The sequence below is a fragment of the Puma concolor genome, chromosome B3 (assembly GCF_028749965.1).
Source record: "Puma concolor isolate L17-30 chromosome B3, mPumCon1.1.hap2, whole genome shotgun sequence".
Taxonomy (NCBI): Eukaryota; Metazoa; Chordata; class Mammalia; order Carnivora; family Felidae; genus Puma; species Puma concolor.
The window spans coordinates 40,458,347-40,486,325 of NC_141672.1; the positions used below are offsets into that span (position 1 = coordinate 40,458,347).

Below are 27,979 nucleotides of genomic sequence, written 5' to 3' on the forward strand. Positions count from 1 at the left end.
CCTGGTCTCCTTTTGTGACTACGTATATTTCCGCATTACAAACTGTCCCTAATCCACTTTGGTAAAGTGCATTCCTGAAGCAATAACGCATAAGAGATGAGAGTCAAATTTCCACAAACAAAACCTTCCACATTTTCTTGTAGCTGTATGAGAAAATTCCCCTGAGAACACAAGAACGGGTACTTTAGCTTCATACTATAACTGCAGGTAAATGACTGAACAGAAAAACTTATTTTTAAACAAGCTCTAGCTTTCTACTTAAAACTATATAAATAATAGTACTAGAAGGCTTTCTTCTTCCAGTATTTGTGTCGAACTCTAAACAAAACAAGTCTTCATGGGAAGCCTATTGGACTTCCTTGGGGCAAATTACCATCTAAGACGATAAAGGAATTACCCTGGATCAAAGGGTTATTAAGAAGAGACACCTTTGATGAAAACATTCTTAGTGAGACTGTTTGCCCAGGCTTGTGAAAGAGCTACGAATCTGGCTTCAGCAATGACAGGGTCATTATGAACTGAAAGCTTATTCTAGATCATGTGTCTGGTGTTTTAGATTAATAAACAAGGAAATCAGAGTCTTGATTTTTTTTTTTTAATGTTTTTATTGAAGGCACTGGCAAATGCATTGCACAACAGGGAAAGTGACAGCTTGACGGTGTGTGGGGGGCACACGCACACGGAACAGGCAGAGACAAGAAAGCATTCTTCCCTGTGAAAAAGCCAAACGAAACTGTCCCAGGATGCATCTTGGTCTGTTTTCCACTGACCTGGAACTCAGGGGTGTGATCAGTGCTCTCCAAAAAAGAAGAGTGCAGGGTCATTACCTTAGATTCAGAAATTCATGACTTTGGTTAAGAAGGTGAATGGAGTTAGAGATAAGGACAACAGACTTTTAAAGAGCTGAAGTTGCCTGCCTGGAACTAAAAAGTATCACATGGCCACATATCCCCAAGCTTAGTATAGCCCCAGCCTTTCACTGAAGGCCAGCCCTCTGGAGCCTAGACCAACCTTCCCTTCCAGGTTAACCACCAACGCCTCCCCGACACAAACCTGTGCTCTACTCAAACTGGGATCTTCACCACTCAGGGCCCTTCCTCCTACCAGACTCTGCCCAGGTCACTCCCCTCACCAGGAATGGCTTCTCACCTTCCTAAACCCAATCCTCCAAAAAGTACTTCCTCATCCGAAGCTGTCTGTAGACCTGCAAAGGAGGAGCAAATTTCTAATGCTCGTCCACAAGCAGCACTCTGTGCAGCCTTCGCAGTCTTGCACAGTTATTCAATTGCCTACATATTTTTGCCTTTTCTCTCAAGTGGAACAAATTTCTTAGAGAGTAAGATTTTATAGTTTTATATCCTCCCAGAATCTATCATAATGAGCATCTATACCCATCAGTGATATCCTTACACATGACACTAACATGCAACTGAAAATTATAAAAATACAACTTAAAGATCCCTTGTTACCATTTCAGGGTGTCTAGAATGCTATGGTTCAGTGGGATCGCCTGCTTCTCAAAGGACGTCTCATTGAGGCACCTGTGGTGTAGTGATCTTTAAAAGGACCTGGCGTCGGAATCATTTGTAAGCTTTAATTTAGGCTTAAACACTATTTTCATGCCTAAATTTGGGCAACTTCATTCACTTATTAAATCAAACATTTATAGCAGACTCTATTCCACACTAAATCGGAATATCTGGAGACCAAGAATCTGCACTTGAAACTCTAAGAACCAGTGGCCCAGCAGGAAGGACACACAAATAAACAGTTAAAATATAAACGCAATAGTTGCCCTATCTCTGTGTCTGCATGTCTAGGGGGAGGAAGCCCAGATGGTGCTGGGGAATCAAGAGCACACACAGAAGAGGTGATGCCCGACCTGACTCTACAGCCTGAACAGCAGAAGAAATGCCCAAGGGAAGTCTCTGTGAGTCATTCACATTCTGACACTCTCCTGCTTAAAAGGCATTCACTGGCTGCATTCGGGGCTCAGGGCAAACTAGCACACCTGCAGCTGACCTTGCCCCCATCAAAACCCCATCACTCATCCATCCCTGCCTGGCCCTGGGGTCCACGCCTGCCCTAATCTCTGCCCTCCTCTCTCCTCTCCTTCCTCTCTCACCCTACCCCCAACTAAAATGATTTCAGGACTTGCTTTACTGAACCTTATTCAAGTAAGCATTCGACTGTCCTCCTTAAAGTAACCCCAGCATCAACACCAAAGGTCTTATCACATAGATTCACATTTACCTGTTTAGACTGTGAACTAGAGATGTGTGCGGGGTGGGGGTAGGGGGTTAGGGTATCTCCCATGTCCAGCATATAAACAGCAATAAATGAATGAATGGATAAAATCACGCTCACATGAAAAAGTAAACAGAAGTATAAAAGAGCTTGCCAGATTCCTGTACCTACAAGTAGTTGACTATTGCTAAATTACAGAGAGTATGAATGACTAGTAGGAGATGAGATTTAAAAGGAAGGTTACTGGGGCGCCTGGGTGGCTCAGTCGCGGTTGAGTGTCCGACTTCGGCTCAGGTCATGATCTCGTGGTTTGTGGGTTCGAGGCCCGCGTCAGGCTCTGTGCTGACAGCTCAGAGCCTGAAGCCCGCTTCGGATTCTGTGTCTCCTCTCTCTGCCCCTCCCATGCTCATGCTCTCTCAATAATAAATAAACCTCAAGAAAAAAATTTTAAAGGACAGTTACTACCAAACCTGTATGGGAAGAAGGGGCTGGACTTTCACAGATCATAGGAAGGCACTAAAAGGTTTCATATGAAGGAGAAATGTTATGAGATTCCTAAGTTCTCTCAAGATAAGGCCAGGAAAGACCCAGGTCCCAGGGCTCGTTTGTCATGATTAAATAGAGAACACACATATAGAAACAAAACATACACCATAATGTATAAAGGTAAGAGTATCTTCTGCAACTCCTAGTTATTAACCTACCAATCTTACAGTGTTTAGTTTTCATATCCCTAAAATTGGTTGTATATTTTCATGATAAAAGGTGGCAAAAGGGCACAGATCAGGAAATGCAGCCATTTATCAGGACACTGTGGGGAAGAGAGCATTCTGGGAAACCATTCCCTTTTCAAAACACGCCAATTATATCCCTGGGTCACTCACAAAACCACCTACTAGATAATGTCTTGTATAAACTGATATATATATATATATCAGTGGTAACCTTTGTTGGACCTATTTCCAGCTCAATGGTTTCTGTATTTATGTGATGGCAGTAATCCACACCAGAGACTAAAGTAAACCAAACCGATTTAAAACCTTAAGCCAAGAGGAGAAACCTTTCTTTTTCCCAAATATTCTTACAGCAAGCTTCCCCATTACAAGTAAGAGGGTGCTGCGGGAAAAGCCTCGAGTCCCTTACCCAGATAAGTAAGAGGTCTCGGGTCCCCCTGAGCTCCCTTTCTCCGGCCCACAGAGGCAGGTAAAGGAGAGAGGAGGGGGGATGGAAGGGTGTTGCAACAGGCTCTTATCAGCCTCTTTCAGGAATTCGGAGCAAACCTCTGCAGGGCTCCTGAAGCCCAGGGTTTCTCAGAAGGGCTGGAGATCCACAGATGGACATATAGATAAAATAAGTTCTGTTTGCTCCTTTGTTTCCAAGGCTAACTGTAGCAATCATGTGATCTCTGGGGAAAATGAAACATTTTTCTACTCACCAAGAGACTGTTGCAAGCCAAGCAGCCAAACAGATCACTAAGGACAAGGGGCGGGTCCTCACCTAAGGCACAAGCTCTCCGCTGAGACTTAACTCTAGGCTCCAGCTCTGGCATGGGGTTAGAGTGAGTTTGCTGGCTAGACCAACAAAAGCTGAGCCCTCTAGGCAGCCAGTTCTCTCCCTCCTTCCCTGAGCATCTTCCCACAGGTGAGAGTGACTCACTCACCAGCGAGTGAATTCTTTATACTAACTGACGCCCACATACCTGGGGTACAGAGTCTGCCTGTGGGACAGGTTTCCACAACACTTTCATCAGCCTGGGTTCATGAGGAAAATGTACGAGTGGCACGTGCCAAGCTCCCAGTGACCACCCCCCCCCCCCACAACAGTGCTGAGAGCAGCAGGAGAAAGGAGACCACATGGGGCTTTCTGGAGAAGAGGCAGGGTCACTCACACATGTATATACAGAAGCACACATTAGCATCCCTGAGTATGAAGGGCAGACGTGTAATGTAAACGTCCATCCAATGCCTTTGAAATGACTGTGGTCCAAACGGATGCAGCTGGAGTCTGGCCGGAAGAGGCTGCAGGTGCTAGCCTACCTTTCCAGGCCTCCGTGAGCTGAGCCAGTTGTGCAGAGTCTCATAGAAGCTAGGGTTCACATAGCAAAGGTGAGCTCCACCACTGAGAACTACAGGCTTTCAGCTCAAGTCTGTGGCAAAACATGACAAACTTCAATAGCCAAATCCCAGGAGTTAGGTGGACAACACTCAGCTCTCTTCCCTTATTCTCACATCCGAGTACACCAACAAAGTATGCCTACTTACATATATAAAGCAGTTCAGTGTATATTTGGGTTTAAAATATAGGATTTGTCTAATTTTAGTTTTTCATTTTAGTTTTTGGTTTTTTTTTTTTTTTTTTTTTTTTTTTTCTCTACTGATAACCAGTTCCCATGTTCCAGGCTTTAAAAATGACGACCTACCCCTCTGGGGTGGTACACCTGTTTGGCTCAGAGCTCTACAGCAATTCCTCCCACAGTAAGGGCCAGGGACCCTGTGCAGGTTCTAAAGGAGTTTAATCTCCCTTCCAAAGAATCAGTTCTTCTTTCTTAAAAACAAAAAGAAAAAATCAGTTTTATATATTGTATTGCATTGGTTCTTAACCAGGAGTGATTTTGCCCCTAGGGACGTTCGGCAGTGTCTGGAGACATTTTTGGCTATCACAGCTGGGGTGGGGTGGTTTGCTACTGGCATCTGGATTGTGGAGGCCAGGGATGCTGCTAAACAGCCTACAATACACAGCACAGCCTTCATAACAAAAGTTATCCAACCCCAAAGGTCATTTGTGGCAGTTAAAAAACCCTGCAGTATTTGGATTCTGTAGATTTCATCTGGGGAAAAAAAAGTATTTTGTTGCTTAAAAATAAGTTTGAAAATTTCTGCTCTAGGACACCTGCTGGGACCCAAACTATTCAACAACATGATAAAGACTCTTTTGTATTGAGCTTCAAAGTGCTCAGATAGTACAGATTTTCACATCCGACGTTGGCTTTTAAATTCCCGTAATAGGTCTAGCTGCTATAAAGAGCTAAGGCCCCGTCTCTCTTTCTGTTAAACCCTGAGTGGGAATCAAGGAGCTGTAGCCACCTAGTAGGACCTAATGCAAACCTCCTTCTGTGCCAGGGTAGAATCACAGTAACTTCAACCAAAGTAGGAAAGATCAGACAGAGGCTGAGGGCTTGTCCCGATGGGAAGCCACGGGTGTTGGCTCCATAGAGATCAGGTCTCCATCAGTTAGGCAGAGAGCCAGAAGTTAAATATATTGCTTCTTTTAGGAAGGAAAGTGAACAATGGCCTCTTCATGTGAAACCACAATGGGAGTTTAGGAAGGGGCAGAGCATAATTCCCAGGATGGAAAATGGCCTGGGCTCCAATGTTCGGTCCTTGGTCCTGCAGCACTCAGTCATTGCTGGTGAACTCTCTATTTACTAATTCCTATGCAAAACCCATGGACTAAATGGCACCTTTTGATGCCAACCAAGGGAATAATTCTGATTCTCAGGTTCAGGGGATAACTACAGCTGTCTACCCTATCATGAAGGCTTCCTGCTACTCTGAGGGTCTCTGAGGTGTCTCTCAGCAAATGAAACTAACAGCCCACGCGTAGGCTAATCCTTCCAGATATAAAGACAGAACCTACATGACACATCGCGCGTGGCCCTCTAAGCCCTGCTTCATCTTCCATCTCTCTCTCTCTCTTTCTCTCTCTCTCTCCAAAAGCCATCAGGCCTTCTTCCAGGAGGTGCCCCAGGGCACTTGGGCACTAACCATAACACACCATCCTGAACTGTGTTTACATGACCACCTTCCTCTCCAGGCTGTGAGCTTGATCACGGTACCCTGTGTCCTACTGCCTGGCACACCAGGAACCTGATATTCGATGAATGGATGAATGAGCTTGACCTGTCAACCATGGGACATGCTCCCAAGTAAGTCCTCCCCAAACTGTAGAGCAGGCCGGACCCTTCCTCACGCTGTACGTGCGGCTTGCAGTGTATGAATGTGAGTACAGAACTCGCTTCAGTAAACACAGCCGTGGAACAGGATAGGCCTGTGCAGATGTTAGATCTTTCTCCAGGAACTATTCCATATGTAAAACAATTGGAGGGTGGGGAAATTCAATAAACAGCTGCCCTTTGAGGTGGCAAAAGACACACTCTCCCTTTTCAAGTGCAATCAGCGGGTTGGATGACCTTGCCTCAACCCTTGCAGCAGAGAAACAACCCTGGTGTGGCTTCCTCATCAGTCCTCAGAAGGATCCACACAAAAAAGCCCTCACACACAATAAACTGCAAACACAAACACACTTTCAACCCAGACGCTTTCATTTAGATTATCAAGTCTTAGAAGATAAAGATTTAATCACACTATAGGCTTTTTTTTTTTTTTTTTTTTTTTTTCTTTTTAAGAAGAGTGGGTCCTGGGACATTCCCAAGCTGTGGGTCCAGAACTGCTGGGGTGAGCCCCTTAGAAGGGAGGAGGACTCCACAACCAACCTCTCAGAATGCAAACTATGTCTAACATGTGTGCAACTAGTGTTTAGACACTTCTGAAACAAATTTTTAAACCCAATTAGAGACTGTCCTGAATGCATTGAATTTTGCCATTAAGTATATTAGTAGTCCCGAAAGACATGGTTCAAATAGCTACACATACACAAGACTCCGGGAAATACAGAAAAGGCCTTGATAACCAACCTAGGGTTAGAAACCACTAAGCCAGTCCATTTAAAGAGTTTCCTCCACTGTGCTGTACTAACAGCCCTAGAAATAAGGCTCTTTTGTTTCAAGTGATAATGAGAGATCAGGAAAGATTGCCAAAAGGAAGACGCTAATAGGGGTTCTGTTCGGTAGAGCTGTCTGGGGTACAGACAATAAGAGGGAAGCTCTTTCAAAGAAGTCTTACTCTGAGGACCAGTCTTGTCTTGACAGACTGAAGTTGCTGTCAGTGATTAATGAGGGGGCTTTAATCCACATCCTACACTGGACGCCAGCCCCTCCTTTTCAGGTATGAAAAATACTGAAAGGAGGAAGACAGGAGAAAGACAGAAGTTTGGAGTCCCTGTGGGCTGCCCTCATAAATGTATAGAACTAGGTCCCCTTTGATTTTCTAAGTGTAGCAGGATGCTAGGTGGGACTTTTCCTCTCATCCCAGAATTTCAGCCCAGGACAAAAGACACTAAGTAGCCATCATCTAAGTTCTGAGGGCTCCCTCCCATCAGGGCTTTCTGGAGACAGCTACCCCACCACCACCCCACGACACACCAGTTCTGCACCACTCCCCCAACGTCAGAATGAACCTGAAAAGGACTCCAACCTGAAGCTGAGGAGACAGGCTCCAAGAAAATCACTCTCGGGGGACAGGCAGGGAAGAGGGAAGGAGAGGAAGGGGCGAGGATGCTAGATCTTAGGACAAGACTTCACCGTCCTTGAAGGGGGTCAAAAGATACAAACTTCCGGTTATAAAATAAATAAGTTATGGGACTGTCAAGCACAGCACAGCGACTATAGTTAATACCGTTTTGTGTGTTTGAAAGTTGCTGAGAGTGGGGCGCCTGGGTGGCTCAGTCGGTTAAGCGTCCAACTTCAGCTCGGGTCATGATCTCACGGCTCATGTGTTCGAGCTCTGTGTCAGGCTCTGTGCTGACAGCTCGGAGCCTGGAGCCTGCTTCAGATTCTGTGTCTCCCTTTCTCTCTGCCCCTCCCCCGCTCATGCTTGTGCACTCTCTCTCTCTCAAAAATAAATAAAACATTTAAAAAAATTAGAAAGTTGCTGAGAGAGTAGACCTTAAAATTTTTTATCACAAGAAAATAGGATTTTTTTGGTAACTATATATGGTAACGGACATTAACTAGACTTACTATGGTAATCATTTCACAATATCTACTTGTAGCATATCACCTTGTACATCTGAAACTAATATCATGTGATATTGTCAATTATACCTCAAAAAAAAAAAAAAAAAAAAAGACTTCACCCTCTTCTTCACTCCAAGAAGCTGGGCCAAACCTGGGGAAGGTGAGCCAAGGAGGTCTCACCTGTGTATGACTGAAGTTTTCAAAATGAACAGGACTCAGTCCAAAACAGTAATAGGAGTTTGCCCATCAACTGATAAATAGATAAACGAAGTGTGGTATTTACACACAATGGACTATTATTCAGTCCTAAAAAGGAAGGAAGTTCTGACACCTGCTTTAACATGGATGAGCCTTGAGGCCATCGTGCTGAGTGAAACAAGTCACAAAAGGACAATTCTGTATGATCCCACTCATACCAGATACTCAGGGTAGTCAGAGTCACAGAGACAGAAAGAAGGGTGGCCGCCAGGGGCTACAGGGGAGGGAATGGGAATTTATTATTTAATGCATACAGTTTCAGTTCTATAAAACTTCTATTCAGCTTCCAGAAAGAGTTGTGGAGATGGATGGTAGTGGTCGTTGTACGACAATGCACATATAATAAATACCACCGAACTGAACACTTAAAATGATTAAGATGGTAAATTTTTATATTATGTGTCTTTTACCACAGTTACAGAGAACTTAAAAAAAAAAAAACCTGAAGGCAGTGATGGATGTGTTAATTAACTAGGTGGTGGGAATCCTTCCACAATGTATGTGTGTATCAAGTCACCATGACGTACGTTTTAAATATCTTGCAGTTTTGTCAACTGTACTTCAATAAAGCTGAAAAAAAAAATGAAGGTAACAGGACAGTTATAGAATTGGCCCAATGTAGTGTAAAGGAATCCACTACCCAAAGGGAAATTAGATTTCACATAGGACGATCTAAAGTAAGTACTGTTAATAGAATTCCTGAAAATATCGCCAGTGAGAAGCCTCATTAAACTGGTTCTATATCCTCATCTTTGAATGGCTAATCCTGTCCCCTAGCTCTCTTTCTGGCTGAAAATAAAAGTCTAGAGGAAATCTCATCCGAAAATATCATTTCTGGCATAACTACTTAAATGTCAAAGTTGAATAGGGTGGAGGTTCTGCAGATGCGTGTTAAAATGGGAAACGGTAGGAACCACTTCTCCTTCTACCTTCTCTTTGCTTCACTAAAGCTTCATATATCAGCATGGTGAGCAGGTGGAGTACAGGCTACACAACAGAACGCAAACTTCAAACTGCCTTTGCTTTGGTTGGAGAGACAAAACATGTAGGTAGAGGAAATATGTGGGCTTCAGGCTTGGGTGTCCAGGAGAAGAGAGGCAGCAATGACAGAAATGGAGGAAGCAGAAGCGATTGACTGGCAAGGACGATGATGACCGGGGTCTGAGTTGTAGGTGTTTGAAAGACACCATAGAACCAGAGTTCATGGGAAGAAATGAGGCTAAAGGTAAAAACTGACAGTCTCCCCAAAGAGGAAAGACCTTATGAGGATGGGTGTCCATTTTTTTTTTAATGTTTATTTATTTATTTATTTATTAAAAAAAAAATTTTTTTTAACATTTATTTATTTTTGAGACAGAGAGAGAGCATGAACCGGGAGGGTCAGAGAAAGAGGGAGACACAGAATCTGAAACAGGCTCCAGGCTCTGAGCTGCCAGCACAGAGCCCGACGCGGGGCTCGAACCCATGGACCACGAGATCATGACCTGAACCGAAGTCGGACGCTTAACCGACTGAGCCACCCAGGCACCCCTAATGTTTATTTATTTTGAGAGGATGTGTATGCATGCACGCATGCCAGAGTGGGGGAGGGCCAGAAAGAGAGGGAGAGAGAGAATCCCAAGCAGGCTCCACACCCGGCTCAATCCCACAAACCGTGAGATCATGACCTGAGCTGAAAACAAGAGTTGGATGCTTATCTGACTGAGTCACCCTGGTGCCCCCACTTTTAAGATTGAGAATGAGGAATGGAGGCCTGTTAAGCACACAAAGGAAGGACAAAGAAATGGGAGAAGGATTAGAATAGTACAGCACCCTGCTGAGGGGGAATGTTTTTTTTTTCATCATATTCAACATTTCATATTCAACAAAACATGGGAATAGAAGATGCATGGTTGCTAATTCAAAGAATGAGTGAGAGCTCAGGTAGGAATGTCCAGCATGTGACTGGGCAATGGTAGCTGGCCTTCATTAGAGAGATCTGGGATGCAGACATAGAAGCAGGGGGAGAGAGCAACAGGCAGAGTGAAATCCCCAGATGAAAACAGATCCCAAGGGATGTGCATGAGAACAGCCATGGGCTGAGCACTGACCCTGGAGAATATAAACTGGAGGGGGAGGGAGAGAAGTCCAAAAATACAAAGAAAGAAGAGTCAGGGTGGTGCAGAGATGATCAGAAGACTTCAGAGTTGTAGAAGTCAAAAAGTGTAGGGCCCTGAATGGAAGGAGTGTAAGAGCTAATTGAGTAGATGATGGTGAAGGATGCCAGAGAGCTTCAGTAGTAGCTGGAGGAGAAAACAGAAGGCAAAGAAGTGGAGACAAGGTACACAGACTACACTCTCAAGACATTTGGATGAAAAAGAGGACGTGAATTGGAATTGCCCATGGAAGTGCTAGAGGACATTTAGGGTGAGGAGGCTTGGCACGTTCACAGGTTGGGGAAAGCAACCAAGAGTAAGGGAAATGGAGAAGTTAGAGGTAGGGTAGCAAAGTCCCTGAAGGAGCACAGGTCCTCTGGGATAGAGGCTAAAGAATGAGAATGGGTGGGAGTGTAGATAAGGTCAGGAGCAGGATGTAGTCCTCACTCACATCCCTGGGGGTCTTTTTGGGGGGCACCTGGTTGGCTCAGTTGGCAGAGCAGGTGACTCTTGATCTCAGGGTGATGAGTTCAAGCCCCACCATGTGCATAAAGCTTTACTTAAAAATTTTTTAAACATGGGGAACTGTTTTCATCTGGAGATTTCACTCAGCCTGTTGCTCTCTATCCCTGCCTCTATGTCTGCAGCCCAGATCTGTCTCACGTGTGTCAGGGAGGTCACACCTGATGTGATTTTCTCGATTCCACAGGAATCAAGGCACAGGGTAAATGGGGGTCCTGAAAAGCATGATGAAGGTTGAGTTGTCATTGAAGGGAGTGGGAGAAGGAGCTGTAGGTGTGGAGGACCACCACTCAGAATAAAGGACACAGATTCATAGGAGTGATGTAAGCTCTCAGAAGAAGAGTAAGCAGAACCAAATACAGCAGCAAGGTCACAGTGGAAGATTGCTAAGAAAGGACCGCACATTTTGTAATCAGGAGGCATCTGAACAAGAGAGAACTAGAGAATGAGAAGAAAAGGAATGTGAGGAGTATAGAGGATTTGTAAAGATACTTGGCTATACAAGGAGGAAAGAAATAGGATAGTAGCCAAGGATCAAACGAAGAATTTTTCTCCATCAACATCAACAAAGGAGAAGCAACCAAGGGAGAATAAGGGACCCCGCAAGGTGTAGTCAGACAAGTGAGGAAGAATATGGCAAGAGGGCAGAGAGGCTGGATCTGCCCAGGTAAAGGGTATAGCCTCTGTGAGAAGAAAGGTTTCCTTGGCAGCCAGCAGAAAGGCAGACAGGAGATGGCCAGACTGAGGGACAATGCATATACACAGATGCAAGTCACTGCCGGATTTTTCTCAGAGTATAGAATCAGAATTTTGAAGACAAAAAAAAAAAAAAAAAGGAAAAAGAAAAAGAAAAAAAAAAAAGAAGGGCTTACAGATATGAGGGTCTTGGAGTCCCTGAAAAACCCACAAGAAGCAAACTAGGATTTTTTCTGGGTACACCGAGAAGTCCTACACCAGTGGATCCAGCAGCATTCTTTGTCCCAGGACCAGGACTGTAGGATGACTGTGCAGGTCTGGCATGGGCATGGCAAGCATGAAGGAGGATTAAAGGATCAGCTAACTCTTAGGCATCACTGAGTTAGTACTGCAGTAATGACCCTGGAGTCTGGGCTCAAGAGAACACCAAGTGGACCAGCAGGAGCTAAGGAATTGGATACATTAGTAGGGACCAGGTTTGGGTCATGTGGATTTGGTGGAAGTAACATAAGGATTAGAAACATAAGGAAGTAACGTAAGGATTGATTAAAAGAAACATAATGTTTGAGATCCAATTTGTTTCCTTTTTTTAACCTTTCATCTCTGTATTTAACTTTTGAGCATATGGGATCATTATCACAACTGTTTTAATGTCTTGTCTGCTGATTCTAAGATCTGTGTTAGTTCTGGGTTCCTTTCAATGGACTGATTTATCTCCCATTACAGGTTGTATTTTCTTGCTTCTTTGCACGCCTGGGAATTTTTGACTGGATGCCAAACATTGTGGATTCCACCTGTTGAGTACTGGATAGTTTTGTATCATATAACTACTCTTGAGCTTTGTTTGAGGACACAGTCAAGTTTCTTGGAAATAGTCTGATCCTATCAGATCTTGCTTTTTAGATTTGCTAGGTGAGCCAGAACAGTGCTGAATCTAGGCAGCCAAGACCCTTCCATGTACTCAACCCAATGCTCCATGAATCCTGAGGTTTTATAGTCTGGCTAGTAGGAACAGGCACTATTCCTGGCCCTGAGCAAGCACCAGAGCAGTTCTCTCTGATCCTTTAGATGGCTCTTTCCCTGGCCTCAGGTAGTTCCTACATACTGATCAGCACTCAAGTGAATCCTCAAGGGGGACACTTTGTATTTCTCTGGAGTTCTCGCTTTCTGGGTAACTGTCTCCTTCCTGGTGTTCTATCCTGAGTCCTCCAGCTGCCATACTCTTCCTGGATTCAGATCTATCTCCTCAATTCAGGAAGCCCACTGGTCTTCCCCTGACAGAGGGGAAGAGGGAGCATCCGAGAATATGAGGGGGATGAAGAAGGAGCAATTTAGCCACAAGAGCCTCCATCATTATACTCCATGGGCCAGAAATGATGCTAGAAGTAGGAAAAAACACCCAGATCTTGACTCTGTTTGCCTTTATAGGCAGCAGACCCTCCCCCTCTATTCCTTAAAGGAATATTTCTAATATTTCTAATAAACGCTAACTTGATAAATGAGCAGTCTTGCAATATGAGTAGTATGTGATGCTGAACATGAGCACGACTGAGCCAATGGTTCTTGAAGTTCACTTTGATATAAGAGTGCTTTAGATTACAAGAATGTTTCCGGAATGAATTATGCTCACAAACCAAGGTTTTACTTGTACCTTGGGGATACCCATCAGGTTTCCCAGAAACAGCTGAGCCTACCTTCAGTCCTTTGGATTCATAATATTCTACCTACAATCCACACAAAAGTTCATCCTTTTTCAGTGCATGTTCTTCCTTCACATGCAACAAAATTGCAGTTTTGCCTCCAAAATGCACAGGAGCTACTTTAATTAGTAATTAAGTTGTACATTTAAAATGGATTTTCACGTGAACATAACAACACCATCTTTAACTTAAGAAGGAATTGGGTGGTGGTTAAGCCCTAAACAAGTCAGCAAGCAAACAAAGCCCGTTTATGGACTCAAACAAGGGACACCATCTGGAAGTACAAAGACAACCAAGCCTGTACAATTAAAACCATGAAAGTCAACACACACTTTAACTCATAAATGAGAAAGTAATTTAATAAACTAAGGCAAATATTTGGGGAGAGGGCAATACTATAAAAATATCCACATGGAGTGAACCAACTGCAATTTTTGAATAAACAACAAAGTAAACACCCAGGGCTTTTCCAAGTTGATGGGCAGCACTTGGGTCAGGCTGGTGACCAGACCTAACAAAATCCTGGTACTGGGGAAAAAGGTGGAGAAGAGGGGCCAATGCTGCCTGACAATTTACAATGTCTGCCCTGGCATTTAATATTGGATCCTCTAGAGGTAAGAAATTAACAGCCAATAGTTTATACAATCCGCCTTTAAAACACACCTTCTTTCTGGGACCTAGAAATGTCTTGAAAACATTAACTCATTCATCTTAACATAGCTATTGGAAGAAAGCACTCATTGCAATTGTGCATCTGTGCTTAAAGAACTAACCAACCACAGAGTCTGGTTTTCAATATGATCCCAAAGAGGAAATGCCTGGGTCCACTGCTCCTTTGGTCATGCTAGACAGGAGAATAGACCTCTAATCCCTATGTTGTCCTATCAACATTCCTATAAAGCACCCATGGCAGTGGGGCTGCTCATGAATAGCGCTGGTCTATACACACACACACACACACACACACACACACACACACCACACAATCCATGACACAATCAGTCCTGACAAGGAAATGCCAGCGGCATCAATCTAGACATTATCTAGATCCTCAAGGAGTGACTTAGGGGTAAGGGTAGCATTGGCTCTAATGGGCAGATTTAGGAATAGGGGCAACATATGTTCCCGAGGGCCCAGCCAGCAGGAAACTGGCAAAGTAATGCTCCCCTCACAGGTAGCCATCCTTCCACACCTTCTCTCCCACTGACAGCTTCACTGACTACGGTAACTCCTACTGAAGGCACTCTGACACACACACCAGGATGTACTTTGCACCCTCCCAGAATCTGACACACGTGCCAAGCTCAGCGTTTGTCTAGGATTTGAAACAATGTCCAAGAAAGGAGACTTATGTCATCAGACTTTTCTTAGTGCCTTTTAGATGATTTCCACCAAGTATGTGGAGTAACTTGGGTATGGATTTCCTTCCAAAATGGGTGGGTACATAATCTGCATCAGGTCCTAATGCAGCCCTTTGTGGGTGTGTGCATGCTTGCTTATGCACAACACCCTGGGGATAGATGCCACTAGCCCCATGTTTTTCATGTAAGGCAACCATTGCTCAAGGCCACACAGCTAGGAAGTACAGGGAGCAGAGCCGGTCGCTCTCATCTGAAGCTGATGCCCTTCCACCACCCACCTCACATCTCAAACACAGTAAGAGATCCTCGATAGGATTTCCCAGGGCACTCTGTCTATAAGGGTCTATTAAGGAAAGAATTAACACTAACACCAGAAAATAAGTTTTGGGGCATTCATGAAGCTGAAAGAATCACTGAAAGTGACCTACTATCTAAAAAACCTGACTTAGAATGGCTAACATTAACAACTCCGGCAACAACAGATGTCGGCGAGGATGCGGAGAAAGAGGATCTCTTTTGCACAGCTGGTGGGAATGCAAACTGGTGCAGCCACTCTGGAAAACAGTATGGAGGTTCCTCAAAAGACTAAAAATAGAACTACCCTACAACCCAGCAATTGCACTACCAGGTATTTACCCAAGGGATACAGGTGTGCTGTTTCGAAGGGACACATGCACCCCAATGTTTATAGCAGCACTATCAACAATAGCCAAAGTATGGCAAGAGCCCAAATGTCCATCAATGGATGAATAGATAAAGAAGATGTGGTATGAATAAACACACACACACACACACACACACACACACACTGGCGTATTACTTGGCAATCCAAAAGAAAGAAATCTTGCCATTTGCCACTATGTGGATGGAACTGGAGGGTATTATGCTAAGTGAAATTAATCAAAGAAAGACAAAAATCATACGAATTCACTCACATGAGGACTTTAAGAGACAAAACAGATGAACATAAGGGAAGGGAAACAAATATAATATAAAAACAGGGAGGGGGACAAAACATAAGAGACTCTTAAATATGGAAAACAAATAGAGGGTTACTGGAGGGGTTGTGGGAGGGGGGATGGGCTAAATGGGTAAGGGGCACTAAGGAATCTACTCCTGAAATCATTGCTGCACTAGATGCTAACTAATCTGGATGTAAATTTAAAAAATAACAAAATGTAAATAAAAAATAAATAAAAATAAGAAATAAAGCCTGACTTATCTCCTGGATTATAAAACAAAACAAAGATTTCTCTCTTTACTCTTCCCCCAAACTCCTCAGAACAGTGAAACTCTGCATCACCCCAAGCTGTAAGTGGGAGATCCTCTGGGTAGGTTGGGGTGCTAAGAGTCCAAGAGAGGAACCTTTATGGTATTCAGCAAAGCCAAAGTGTTTTTCAGTTGACTCCAGCAAAGTGATCCTTCCCCTTAAAAGACGATTAAAAGTGCCCCCATAGCCACCATACAGTGCTGAATAAACACACTGAACAAATGCTCAGATACAACGTGAGAGATGGAGACGGGGAGGTGTGACGTCAGAGGGAATTCGGACAACAACAGGTGCTGACTAAGGCAGTGCTCTGGAGAGCCCTGCCCTGTCTGAAGAGTTCACAGGGGAAAACTTCAAAAACATTGTACTAGGCCACACGCAAAACAAAGGTGGTCTATGGGCCCATTTCAGCCCATGAGCAGTTCATGGTCCAAACAGACACAGCCAGCACGCAGCCAATATTCTGCATATTAGACAGAAGGCCCATAAAGACTGGATTTAGAGTGACCTACGAGCATTCCCAGAGGCAACGACCAAGAATGGAGGAATCAGAGGCCTCCAACGGGGGCCCCGCAACACCTGAGGCAGAGGCATGGAACAAGACATGACCTGTCACAGGTACACTTGAGCAGAACTATGAAACTGTTCTCTTTGCATCCTGGATGAATGTTCCCACAGTGTCCTCACCGAGGGGCCAGCAGGAAATACTAGAGTATTACTGAATCATCACTTATTAATATATTAATAAAATCCTGATGGTTCTCTTCCAGAGATAAGCTTCGGTCTGTGTCAGTGAATCCTTCCTCAAGTCCTCTGTTATAAAGAACTGCTCCAGGTATTGTTACCTGGTGGATTTTTTTTTTTTTCAATTCCGAAACAATCACCACAAGTTTTGGAACACTTGCATCACCCATAAAGGCAATCACTTCCATCAGCCCTAGGCAACCACTCATCTACTCTCTGTTTCCATTGCTTTCCCTATGATGGACATGAAACTATGAACTATAAAAGGAACTTTCATATGAACTGTGAAAGGAATCATACAAAAAATATGAAAGACTTCACGGATTTGCATGTTATCCTTGCACAGGGGCCATGCTAATCTCCTCCATATCGTTCCAATTTTAGTATATATGCCACCAAATCGAACACACCTGGGCAGATTTTAAGTAAGCATTAGATAAGATGGTGATACCGGGATATGTAGTCCCTTCTACAGAACGGCATCCGAACACTATCAACTTGCATTAAGAGTTATTATACCCTAACTCATCATCTGAGTTTTCATTACCCCAAATCCCCACAATAGTGATATTGATATAGGTAAACTTAATGCTCAAAGCATAAAACTGGTCGCCAATGAACACACTAAGCACTTTTAAATGAGTCCCTTCTCGGACATTCCTCCCTGCTTACACCTACCCTGTTCTTGCCCTGCCTATGAATGGCTGCTGTTCTCAGTATGAGTATCAGATACATCCCATGCAACAACATACACAATAACAATTAGGTACCAGATCAAAGTGAGATCTTGTAGCTGATGTAGATCATGAAATTCACTGACAAGCTACTCCAATCACAACAAACCCTTGATACAGTAAATCCAGGTATAGGTCCATCACCAATGAAGAAAAGATCAACACCGATGGAGCCATGCCCAGCCTTTGGAGAAACTGATGATGTCTTCAAATACTTCTACATACATTCCTTTTCATGACATTGTTGAGAAAGTTATCATGAAATGGAAAATGTTATCATGCCTTCAAATCAGTCAGAAAAGTACACATCTGAGTTATTTGATCTGTTCTCGGTTCTAAGAATTAGCATAAAGGTATCATTGTAAGCTCAACCCTGATAAATATAAGAAAGAAACTGACTTTCATAATTTTCAAAGGCGGAGTACCAAGCAAACGCTTTGAAACTTACATTTTTTGTAATGTTGGCTTCCATTGTAACTAGAATCACTGTAAATTGCCTTTTTCTGGTCCCAGTTGCTCTAAGAGAAGGGAAATACTATAACTTGTCTCCAGTCCAAGAGCTGATAGGCTATACTGTCAACACTCCCAGCCTGCTTTTACCACTTTTAAGCCTGGCTTGAGTCTCAGCATTAGCCCTGAGTGTTTGCAGACATTAGCAAGGCCCTTAGCACTGAGTCTCATTTTCTCCTCCTAAAAGCACAAAAACTGTAACCTGACCTGTCTATGTCACAGTATTTTTAAAAGCTCTTAAAAGAAAACATTAGGTGTTTTGTCAGCTTAAAAGACTACACTGAAGTAATATACTCCCATCTTTGGTTTTTTCTTTTTCCTACATGTTCTTTTTCTTCAACTAGCAAACCTCCCAACTGTCAAAATTTTCCATTAATCACATTAGAAATGATTTAGGATACAACAAGGGTATTGAAATGTGGATAACCATTAGAACCAGCCAACATGCTTATTAGGAATCTGTTTCCCTGGCCTTTTCCCCAGAGATTCCAATTCAGTCTGGGGCATGAGAATCTCTATATCTTTCAAAATTCTTAAGTGATTTCATTGCTCTAAAACAGATCCTCTCTTGCTATCTCGTAGTTTTTAAAGGCCCTATTTTCAGTACTTGGTAAATCCCAATCCAAGGACTCAGATATTGGAAGTATACTCGTTTACATGAAACAGGGAGTATCAACAAAATTCAATTAGAACTAAGCTTCTAGAAGTTATATATTAAGTCCCAACAGAGCACCCAGATCAAGCTCCAATCTATTTACCTCCCCAGATGTTTAATAGATGTATCACTAACATTTATTAATACTTCACAAGGGGCACCTACATGGCTCAGTTGGTAGAACATGTGACTCTTGACCTCAGGGTCATGAGTTTGGGCCCTACTTTGGGTGTAGAGATTACTTAAGTAAAAAAATAAATAAATAAATAAAATAATAATAATAATAATAATAATAAAAACCAAAACACTTCCCAACAAATGATAGTTCCCACCCAAGTTCAAGAACAGAAGACTCCAGCTAAGCCTAAGTTTTCTCTCTTTTAAGTGGGTGAAGTACACAAAAGTAATTTCTTAATAACCCCCACAAACAGAATTGAATTATAGCTCATTATATTGAGAGGTGCACGGACTTGTTATGGATCTCCAAACAGTTGATTTGAACTTTTAATGCTTACTAAGCTGTGTAATGGATCCTAATTTAGCTTAGAACAATAAGAAACCACACTGGAGTTCAGAGAACTTGGGAAAGTCTGCAAGATGAACTTAAAATAGTTCAGGCTTCAGCAACTTACATTAAATCATTGTAAACGGATGTAATATGGTGCTTTTCAAGACCCTAGCCAAAGGAGAAAAGATTATGTTCAATCAGCCAGCCTCAAATATAAGTGAACTTCACTTAAGTAACAAGACATGCTCCCCAACAGGGAAGTGACAGTACCAGGGTGCTGACCTTATGCCTGCCAGGACGCCGGGCACCTCCCCAGGATGTCATAGCCCAGCCATGTTCCTCTACCGCTGCAACTCTCACTCACCAACCATGCCCCGCCCCTTAGGGTCTGTGTACTTCCTGTTCCTTCTTCCCCCCAGACAGCCCTGTCCACTCCCTCCTTCCCTTCAGATCTCTGGCACAAAGGCCATCTCATGGGAAAAGAACAACACACACCAACCCTCCTCTCTGTCGTGACCCTGTCTTATTTTTTCCATGGCATTTATCACTTGGCATATTATGTTAATTTATCTAATCGTTTGTCTCCTCCCACACCAAACTTTGAATTCCGTGGGAATCAATTAGTGTCATTAATAAGCACATGCATACATACTGCACATAATGCCACACATACATATTCTCTGTGTGTATATGTGGATAGTCCTTTTGATCCACCAGACCCAAGGGGTAATAATTTACAAGCATTGCTCAGCCCAGTGCATTTTGTAACCAAATGTAAATTCATAGAGGTAGCTACCGATTTTTTCCAAAATAATGTGAGAACTAAATTGCCACTTACAAAAATCTAAGCCCGCTGTGCCCCCACCTCCCCACACACATACTCTCAACCTCCTGCAGGGAGTCCTTCAGCACTGACTTGAGCCCCAGAAGAGAAATCTCAGACACCAGGATGAAACCATGATGCTGAAGATAAGTTTCAGGAGAGAAGGGAAGAAACAGGTCTTCCTCCTCTCTACCTGCCCACTGACACAGGGCAGAGAGTTACTGGAAAACCGAAGCAAAGGGCTGACAGGATAACTGGCTCTTCATCTGAAACAAAGAGCTGAGAGGTCAGGGGTTGCTAGAAAGGAGACTGAAGCATAATGAAGATAGACTCTGGAGCAATTAATTTTTCTATCAAAAAATGAACTCATTTCTGTTTTACCTAAATCTCAGTTCCACTCAAAGAATACCACATTAATGTAATTTCAACAGCAACAACAACAAAATGAAGCTTGAGAAAATTAAGAGACTAGTCTGACTCTGTGTTTTCAAAGCAGCATGCTAGTTAATAAGCAAGTGCCCCAGGAAGTGAACGTGCTGATACTTCCGTCCATAGATCTCTGAGATATTTTAGAGGTTCAGCTTTTAGCACTTACACCTCTAACCACTTGCTCAGAAGTACTGTGACTGCCTTGTTCTGCTGGAAGCAAGCAGAGGTGTAGCATAAAGCTACCCGGAATGGCCATCTCCCAGGTTAGAAACCACCGTCAGCTTCTGGTTGTTTGGGTGTCACTTCTGGACCTTCTTTTTTGATGAGAAAGGGCTTGTAACTGGCTGAAAAAGTTCACTGCACAGTAAAAATAACTAGAAAAACAGGATGACAGTGTCAAAAAATTGCTGAATTATTCTGTTACCTGTATCACCTGATTGTCACCTAACATCAGTCCCCCATACAACATACACAAGTATTTGTCAGTTCCTTCTTTCTGTGGTCACTAAATTAAAAGTGCTGGGCTTCTGAAAAAAAGATAAAGGGAAAAATTAAACTATAAATTCTAAAAATAATTTGGTCTCGGTAGCGTTTTATAGTCTTAAAAATTAAAGACTCAAGGGGCGCCTGGGTGGCTCAGTTGGTTAAGCATCTGACCTTAGCTCAGGTCATGATCTGGTGGTTCGTGTGTTCGAACCCATACATGGTTTCATAACACCTTGCATCGGCCATTTTGAAGATATGAATTCACTGAATCATAAAAATCTTCCAAATGCTGACACATTTTACTATACAATATTTAAAAACACAATTGCTAATTAATATCAAAAACAAACTCATGAGAAAAGTCTTTTTTTTTTTTTTTTAAGTATTGCAAGCTGACAAGCTCATAATGGTAGATACATGTTTTCCGAAATTCTAATTATGTCTTGGAGGAGCCAATTCTATCACTGGTATCCAATCACAGTTGTTTCCTGGAAACAATCCATTCACAATAGGCTCACTTTATTCAGTTTAAAGAAAATACCTGAGAAATTCCCAAAGCTCCATTACTACAGTTTGTCATTCTTTCCAGTAAAAATGGTGCTCCACGAAAAACAAACAACTAGCTCAGCTAACAACTCAATCATACAAGTGTTTTTCCTTGAGACATGATAGTATTTGAGAATGTAGCAGAAACGCTTTATGCCTAATTCCCATCTTAGCACACAGATTATAAAGATATATAGCCCAAGGTTGAGCTTAATACATTGATAATGTTTACTGCTTCATCGAAGACATTAAGTGAAACTATTTTTTTTTTTTTTTTCACTGCAATTGTCTGGCAGTGCAGAAGACGTTGGCTACACTAATGTTAACTGCATAGCTGGGTGTCTTGATTCATCCCAAGGTGTCAGCAGTTTTACCCATCATTTCTTTTGCACCATTGAGCGAATGACAGTACACTTAAAAAGGCAAATAACATCTTCGTATTATAAATAAATAGTTTTGAACGACAGACCTCCTGAATAGGTCTTCAGAACCCTCAGAGGTCTGTCTAACCTTACTTTGAGAAGCAATCGAAAAATTCTGAATAAAACCACCACTTAAGAGTGTTTCCATCAACAGTGAATGAAAGTAAGAGTAGTCAGGATGAAGCCAATGGTGATTGGGGTATAACTACACAAATATGCCGATCATACCCTAGGCTGAACTTATTTACTTTTTAATTCCTTCCAAGTTCTAGTTTAAGATCTGCATTAAGAGAACCTACTGATAATCCCAGTAAAACTTGAACAAATCTCAAGCTCATTCTTTCTAGAGTTCTCTGATCCATGTCTGACATCTGAGAAGACAGCACCTTTTCCAGGTGAACATCAGTCTTTAAGTTTAAAAACGAGGAACCCAAGGGAAGCCTTGCAAAAACATATCATCCCAAAAGATGACAGAACTCTAAGGAGGGTGAGATTATACCACCTAGAAGACAGTTTACTTCCAAGGTAGAATAAAGAGAAAACACAAAATGCCTCCCAGATAACTGGGCGACCTAGAAAGATACTGGACCTCAGCACCCCAGTCTGAGCTGTGCCTGCGTCTGGCACTTACCACCCAAGAGACCACGGCAGCCAGTGTCTCTGAGCTGGATTCACCATTTGCATATTGAACATCACATCAGCCTCTGAAATTTGGTGTGGGGAGCAAATGACATAATACACGGGACTGGATGAAATAGAGAGGTCACCTATTATCAGGGTAAAAGGCCATCCCACTTCCAGAAAGAAAATAAAACAAGAACAACCGCTGCTATTTGTTAAATTAAGGCCAAGCCCAGTACCTGGTCCTCAGGAGGCCTTCAGTAAATGAACTGGCTGTGATGGAGAGGAGAAGCAGGCAAACTATAACACTGGACAACTAGCCTCCCTCCCTTAAAAGTATCTTCCATTTCCAGTTTCCCTTCTTTTTTCACTCCCTCAAAGCCTCTTTCTCTCCTGCCCTTTCCTCAACCTGGCATTCATTTCCAGTGGTAGCCACAGAACTGCTTGGACCAAAACTGAAATGCCCCCTCGCTTCTCAGGCTGAATATAGCAAAGGAACGAAACATTGGTATAAAAGCTAAATTAAAAAAAATTAAATCAACATGCTGTCACCTGGCTTGAAACACGAGAAAGGAATACCGAACATCAACCTCCATCAGAGATAACCTTTTTCCCTATAAAACTGACATTCACTGTGAGCATTAGACACAGTGAGAAACTGTGGGTTGCAGCTTTCAAACGGTAACATGTTTGATCTGCCTTCATGCATGAGGCCACAATGATTGAGCACAGAGCTTAATTAGTCTTAAACCAATGGTTTGACACAGGAAATTTGAGCTAAACACAGAGGCAATGCCCCCCCCCCCAAAATAAAACAATCAGGCCTTACTCTACACAGTAATGCACTTCTTTGGCAAAAAGAATAAACAGATCCCAAAATTCAAGTGCACCTTCCATATTCTCCCCAGGAGAAATGAATATCCAGTAACATAGTAAGAGTCTGAAAGAAGGGAAGCAAGTCCAAGTTTTAGCAAAGTTTTCTAGACAAGCTTCAAATCCACAAATGACAACTGTTTGGTCGGGTTGTATTTTTGTTTTTTGAGAAGTTACCCACCCACCCCTTGCCAAAACAAACTCTGGTACAGAATACCTTCATGCATGCTTGGGGATTTCTGGAGAAAAAGCTTGTCCTCACAGAACTTCTGTCTTACTATCTTCATAAAGACACTTCTACCGTTAATTTTTCTGATTTACTTTATTCTTTTAGGAAACTATCTGAAAATTAAACTTTGCAAGTACAAAATGTTATGTAATTGTTAGTAGGAGATGATTTACTTGTCATTCATTTTAAGTGAGAACTGTACGATGGAAGGAAGGGAATTATCTTACTCATCTCTTCCTACCTGCCGTTTTTGACTCACGGCTTAGTATTTATTTAGAACTTTAAAAAAATGTACTGAAGTACCTTAGTCATAATTTTTAACTTGCCTCTTCACAATATATAAAAATTGGGAATTAATGATAAAATATAGAGAGACCAAAAAAAAAAAAAAAAAAAAAGGAGCCAACAAACACCAGCTTTAATTTATAAATGAGGATAGGTAATATGTGTTTGAAGTTAAAGCAGCATATTGATGATACAGAGGCAATCCAGATTCTGGTTTTTGTCTAGGAAATAGATTTTTTTTAATGTGAAGTTTTATCTTGATTTTTTACTTATTAAATACAATTTCAAACACACACAAAAATAGAAGAGTCTAGCAAACCCACATGTAGCCCACACCCAGCTTCATCAATCAATTCATGGCTAGTCTGATTTTATCTGTACCCCATTCCCTCCTCCCACTTCTTGATTATTCTAAGGTAAATCTCAAATATAGACTAGAAAAGAACAGAGACCACCACCAGAAACACCAGCATTACAGGTAACACAATGGCACTAAATTCGTATCTTGCGATAATCTCTCTGAATGTAAATGGACTAAATGCTCCAGTCAAATATCAAACAATTGCACTAGTAAATATTTCAAAGTTTATCTCTAACAGATGCCCCCTTTTTGTTTTAAGCAACTGCAATACCATAATCATACCTAAGTAATATTAATAATTCCTTAATTAATAATTCCTTAATAATTTCCAATCCCTGTTCCCATTTCCTCAGTGCTTTCCTGGGCGTTATTGTTTGTTTTACAATTTGTGTTTGAACTGGGATAAAATGTTGTCCATATATTGAACCTGGTGAATATGCCACTCTTCTGTTATTTTGGTTTTCTCGCCCTCTCTTTTCTTTCTTCTAATTTGTGGTTGAAAAAAACCAAGTCTCTCATAGTGGAAAATTTTCCAGTCTAGATTTTGCTGATAACATCCCATAGTGTCATTTAAAATGTTCCTGTCCTCGAGGCGCCTGGGTGGCTCAGTCGGTTGGGCGGCGGACTACAGCTCAGGTCATGATCTCGTGGTCTGTGGGTTCGAGCCCTGCATTGAGCTCTGTGCGGACAGCTCAGAGTCTGGATCCTGTTTCCGATTCTGTGTCTCCCTCTCTGCCCCTTCCCTGCTTGCTCTCTGTCTCTCTCTCTCTCTCTCAAAAATAATAAAACATTTTTAAAAAATTAAAAATAAATAAATAAAATTAAAAAAAAAAAATGTTCCCGCCCTCTAACCCGGTGAGTAGATCTGGAAGCCTGACCAGATTCAGGCTTGACTTTTTAAGCAGAGCTACCTCACAGATGGTAGTGACTGTATTTTTCTTTCTAGGGACCAACCATTTAAATTTGAGGTACCGTAAGTCAGGCAGACTTCACTTAGGCAAACCTAATCTTAAAATCTCACACCATATTTCTTAGCAGGATAACAATGCAGCAACATATTTTTGATTTGTTCTCACACAGAGATATCACTATTTTGACTTAATTTCTCTCTGTTACTTCTCTTCCAAGTATAGCAGTTATCAATTCACTCTGATGCGTTTTCATCAGATTCCTTTATTTCAATCTCAGTTGGGTTTCTTCGGGTTGTGGTTTGGTCACTCCACTCTTCTAGGTAAAAATTATTCCAATACAGAGACAAGCATAAACAGGGTCAGATTCTGCCATTCTGTCAGCATCCAGCAGTGGCACTGAAATCTAGGTCTGTTTCATCACCACAATCAATTTCGTCTTGGTTAGGTTGCAGATCCAGTTGTTAGCCCCAGAAAGGTTTAGTCAGAATGAAATAAAGAGTGACACACAAGACAGCTTCTTCAAAATAACAAATCACTTCGTCCGCGTCTACTTCAACAGCACTGCTTAGGGGAATTCTGCATCTGATAAGAGCAACGCCTTTGTTAAGATGAACAATGGTGACGGGTTTCTGATGCAGTTGATAACATTATGCCTTCGGCTCCGTGCGGGACTTACACGAAGAGTTTTTCATGTTCCATCTTAATTCAGTGAGGAGCTCTGTAGGTTTTTGAGCAGATTCATTCTTACCCCAGCCTTAAGAATAAACCCGCACACAGCACACTGTACCAAACTTTGGAGCTACTACAGTTAACTCCAATTCAAACGTTACTTTTCAAAGCCTTTTGTGTGCTGCTCTTTATTCAAACTTCATTATCAAACATTTTGATGCCAATTTGAAAGACATTATGCTATTTGGTGAGACAGTCCCTGGCACACAGTAAGCACTCAAACATTACTGAATGAGTGATGAATATATAAACAAAATGGGTGTTCATTCAGTAAACCCTCAACATAGCTTGACTGAGTGGGACAGATTGCATGCTTGATCTTAGCCAAAAGGCCGAGAAGCGATTGGACAGGTTGTAATCCATGAGCTGGAGTCATTACGTGCTGGTGTTCCACAGAGTTCTGCTGTCGGTCAGCCTTGGTTTTGTCTCTCAATCTCCTTCCTGGGCCATAGATCCGTCTTTCACTGACACCTACAGCTATATCTTGGGACCAGATATCTTGCCAGACTTCACGTTCTTATTTCCAATTCCTCCTAGACATCTCTACTTGGGTTTCCCACAAGCATTTCAAACTCCACCTATTCAAGCTGAATTCATCACCTTCCATTCCTTTATTTCTACCCTGGTGAATGACTCCACAATATCATTTGAGACTCATCCCTGACATCCAGTGAGCCGCCAACTCCTATTGGTTACACTATGTATACATTTATCACAGCTGTCCCCTTCTCTCCATCCACCTCCACAGATTCCAACTTAAACCAGGCTCTACGAAGCTCTCTCTTAGACAACTTTAATAGTCTCTTAAAAGCGTTCCACACCTTTGTCTCCTCTTAGGCTCTAACACCCCCTAGCTCCCAGCCCCTGGAACCCACTGCTACCAAAGGAGATCTTATTTCTCTCTACTTAGAACTCTTCATTGGCACCCATCACTTCTACTAACCTAGAAGTGATATGCCCACGTAATTTATCTTCTAACCTTTTGAGAGTGAAAGTTGGCCCTGTTAATAGTTACCCTGGTACAGGAGACAAAACTGTGACCGTTCCAGGCAAACCATCACAGAAGGCCCTCCCACGTGTCTGGCCACATCTCCCTCACACTCCTCAAATTCCGATGCCTCCCCACCACTTTCAGTTTCTGGAACATGCTGCCGCTCTGTTACCTCCGTGCCTCTGTACAAACTGTCTTCCCCTCTTAAACTATCCTCCCCTCCTGGCACATTTCTATTTATCATTTGAACTTCCTTTAAACATCACCTCCCCTGTGAAGCTTTCTCTAAAACCTCTGGCTGATCTGATTACACATTCCTACATGCCACGACCATGCCTTGGACCCATTCCCATGGTGGGACCTGGGTGCCTGTCCTGCACACATAGGGCGCGTCTACCCCCTCTCCTACGGGCTCCCTTAGGAAAGTGCCTAAGTCCTGTTCATCTTTATCTCCCCAGCATCTGTGGCGAATCACAGGTCTGCACCCAGCAGGTGTTTCCCATGTCCTTTCTCAGTCATGTCTTACATTTAATAAAAGCTTTTCTGCCTTAGCTGCTATTTCAGTGTAATTAATGACAGATAAGAAAATGAGAGAGGAAGAAATGAGGAGTAGTCAGCAGCTCCTAATACCAGTCCTGTATATCGCAGATCACTGCCCCATGTAAGCAATTTCTTAAGGAGAGCTTTGGAATTCTAGAATCTGAGCTGGTGGCAGAACTCCTAAAGGAAGTCATGAAAGGAAAATAGGCATAGAGATAAGTCAGGAGCATATTAGTCATTGTTCACTAACTTCTTGAGGCTTCTGAAAATATAATGTCAAAATAAAACAAACCTGCTTGAGTATTCATGGGGTCCCAGGCAGGGGTCTTGTTACCATAATAGGAACATGGAGACAGGAACCCCACTAGCATACTTTCGTAAAGCACTCTACAGTTTGCAAAGCATTACACATTTTAACATCTGACCTTCAAAACCACAGCCTCAGATGCACCCTGAAGCTCAACTGATATTTCTCGAGCTTTGACCATCCCTCAGGGATCCCAGGCTGATGCTCGTTTGACATCCCGAGACGCTGGGCA

At 42.5% G+C, this 27,979-nt stretch overlaps 1 protein-coding gene and 1 non-coding gene across 5 annotated transcripts in view; both read right to left on the minus strand.

Moving 5' to 3' along the window:
• Positions 1-27,979, minus strand: part of PRKCH (protein kinase C eta) — a 234,284-nt gene that overhangs the window by 131,022 nt on the left and 75,283 nt on the right. The window lies entirely within an intron of this gene.
• On the minus strand, positions 17,089-17,195 carry LOC112856553 (U6 spliceosomal RNA). The gene has a single exon (XR_003223125.2). It is a non-coding gene; the product is annotated as a U6 spliceosomal RNA (small nuclear RNA).